Source organism: Benincasa hispida, chromosome 1 (genome assembly GCF_009727055.1).
Source record: "Benincasa hispida cultivar B227 chromosome 1, ASM972705v1, whole genome shotgun sequence".
In the NCBI taxonomy this organism is placed as follows: domain Eukaryota; kingdom Viridiplantae; phylum Streptophyta; class Magnoliopsida; order Cucurbitales; family Cucurbitaceae; genus Benincasa; species Benincasa hispida.
Window position 1 is genome coordinate 22,503,875 of NC_052349.1, and position 3,292 is coordinate 22,507,166.

Consider the following 3,292-nt stretch of genomic DNA (forward strand, 5'->3'; position numbering starts at 1 on the left):
TTAATCCGAAAAAAATATATTTTTTAAAAATCATTTTTATTTAATAAAGCCTATTAAACATACACTTTCATGATTGTCAAAAACAAAATTTCAAAGCTACTTATTTTAAAAAATAAACACTTGAAATAATGGATTCAACAAACACTAGTTTGACAGATTTGATTTTTAAAAACCATTTTTCGATTTTATGATCCAATTAGTAGAAATCTTGAAAAGCAACCTTATTATATTTTCCATGGGTACAGATTTTCAATTTTAAATTAATAAATTTTATATTTAAAAAAAAAAACCTTTGATAAACATGTTCTTTCATGCTATATAAATTTATTTAATTTTTGTTGAACTAAAATGTATATGACATAGTATATTATAAACTTATATAATAATATTGTAAAATAATCTAAAATTTATAGCAACCATAGGGGTTCTTCAATCCATTTTTTCTTTTACAACATGTGGAAATAGGAAATCAAATTTCAAATCTCTTAGATTCAACCAAATATTTAATTGATAAACAAGTTATATTTATCAAATATATTTTTTAACAACTTTTTTCGATTTCTAATTTGTGAATATGCTATCGAATAAAAGTTCAAAAACACATAAAACATAAAGGAAAAAGAAAATCAATTTTTTACCCCACAAGTTGTCATGTTGAATCAATTTTTATCCTTAATTTTCAATTTAATTAAATTACATCTCAAACTTAAGTGTTGCAATCTTTCAAAATTATTTATCATTTTTTACCCTCCGTTAAAAAGTATTTTCCATACACTTATTTTATGGAGACTACATGGAAAATTAATTAGAGGGTAAAAATTGCAGAAGATAAGTCTAAGTCGAGTTTGATACAAGTTGATTAAGTTGAATAGATATAACTATGTTCTTCATTAAATCCAAAAAAAAAAACCTAAATATTCTTCTATAATTTAGAGGGCATTAAACAAACCATATAGAAATAATAAAATATGAAATTTGATCTTCTAATTTCTATTAGAACCAAGAACAAAAAAATAAAAGCGAAAATTCGAACCTTTTAACTTTGAAGTAAACTGGAACGAAAAAACGATTACACATTCACAACTTTGCAAACCTTTTGAGTGTGTCAACCCAGGGCTGGGCATGTTTAGAGACTGGCATATTACATAAAAGAGTCACCCTTGAGGATGCCACAAGGTCTCTCCTTTCTATGCTTGAACTTTTGGCCTTCCACAATTCTACCTCCCACACCTACGTTACGTATGTACGTATTAAATACTATTTTGGTTCATGTACTTTTAATTTTGAATCATTTTTGTTTCTGTATTCTCAAAATGTTTATTTTGATTTCCATACTTTCAAGTTTACGTTCGGTCACTGGATTTTTAAAATATACCTTTTTAGTTCCCAAGTCTTTAGGAATAGGTGCATTTGATCATTGATTTTTTTTTCTGTCTCGAGTTTAAAAGAATGTGTTTAAATGTCTATGAAATACTTTTTCATTATTTAAAACATTAGTAATCAAATGTACCTATTTTTAAAGAAAAATACTTAAGTGCATCCTAAACTACATTAATCTTTCTGCATCTTATCAAATTATTCAATCATAGATTGCCACATGACAAATTCTTCTTACATCTTTATTCTTTTTGGGCAAATAGCAAAAAATTATCCCAAAAATATGGTGATAGTTGCAATTATATGTACAAATTGAGCTCTCAAATTTATACAATTGTTAAAATTGGACCCTCAATTGTAGACATTGTACCAAATAAGTGTAGAAATTATAATAATTGTATAAATTTAAGAGTTCAATTTTTACCATTTAGGGGTCCAATTTCTATAATTATTGAGAATATAATTGCAACTACCATCATATTCAAAGGGGATTTTTGCAATTTGTCATTTGTGTATGTCTATGTGTGATGGGAGTGGAATGCATAGAGATAGATGTATATTAAGATACACCCAAGAATGAATCATTTTTTAAAACTTCAAATACTAAGGCTCATTTTGATAGTAGATATGTATATTAAATCTTACATTTAAATCTCTACATTTAAAATCTATGTTTGGATATGTAGGATAATTAGTATTTAAAATTTAAATACATGTGTTTGATTTACCAATTTTTTACATAGAAACCAAAAATAACTGTAAGAGAATATTTCAGTCATTAATTAAAATTTTATATGAAATAGTTAAAAGATAATGTATTAATTGAGATATAATTAATCTAAATAATACATTTATATTTATTAATTAATTATAATTAATAACAAATAATTAATTGATATTAATTTATTAATAATTAATTAGGTTACGTTTTTACTGTTCCAGGCATAAAAATTCTATGTATATGAAAGTATTATTAAGTTACCTAAATAATAATATCCTAATTTTAAAAAGTATTTTTTCAGAAAAAAAAAAAAGGTAATTTTCCCAAACAAAGGAGAGTAAAAAAAAAAAAAAAGTGTGACCTGAATAGCATTGTCGATGGAAAGAGGGGTAGCTTCGGCAAGAACAAGGTCGCCAATTTTAGCGCTCTGCAAATGATCAATACTGAGATGTAAATCCGGCCACTCTTTTGAATCCCGACGCCATTTGTGCTCCAATGCTCGCCAGCGCCTCCGCTATCATCGCCGATACGCCGCCGTGCAGCACCTTAAACATCTGCGTGTTTTTTTTTTTTTTTTTCCAATTTTAATTTAATTAATTAAAATTGATCCATCCATTATTTCATTCCAAAACCGAATTGAAACCACAATTGATTTACGATATATATCGAACCTGGCAGCACTTTGGGGAAACCACAATGCGGCCGCTTACTCTGTTAGGAGACAAGGTTTCGATCTCAAACCCGACGGCGTTAAGCGGAGCGTCCAGAATCGACGTCGTGGATGACGGTGACGGAAGCGGCGGCGGATCCTTGTTCGGATTTTGATGATCCATATGGAATGAATGAGAATTTGATTTTGTTTCGTTTTTTTGTTTGTTAAAGAAGAAGGGGATCCGAACTCGGATTTTGAAAAGAAATCGGTCTGAAGTTAGCGTCTAAATTGTATTCGAACACATGGCGCATAAATTTCTCAAGTACTTTTTTTATTTTCTTTGCATTAACAATCATTTTAGTTTAAAAATAATAATTTAGCCTCGACTAATTTATAACAATTTAGTCACTAAACTATAATAAGTATTTATTAATAATTTAATCTCTAAAATATAAATATGATTTAATGGATTGCATGTAGATTAATAAACTTATTCTATACAAATTTATTTATAATTTATAAATAGTTAGTCATAATATAAT

General features: G+C 27.2%; 1 pseudogene; it reads right to left on the reverse strand.

Moving 5' to 3' along the window:
• Nucleotides 1-967: 967 nt before the first annotated feature.
• Nucleotides 968-3,060, reverse strand: LOC120089898 (annotated as a pseudogene).
• Nucleotides 3,061-3,292: the final 232 nt, after the last annotated feature.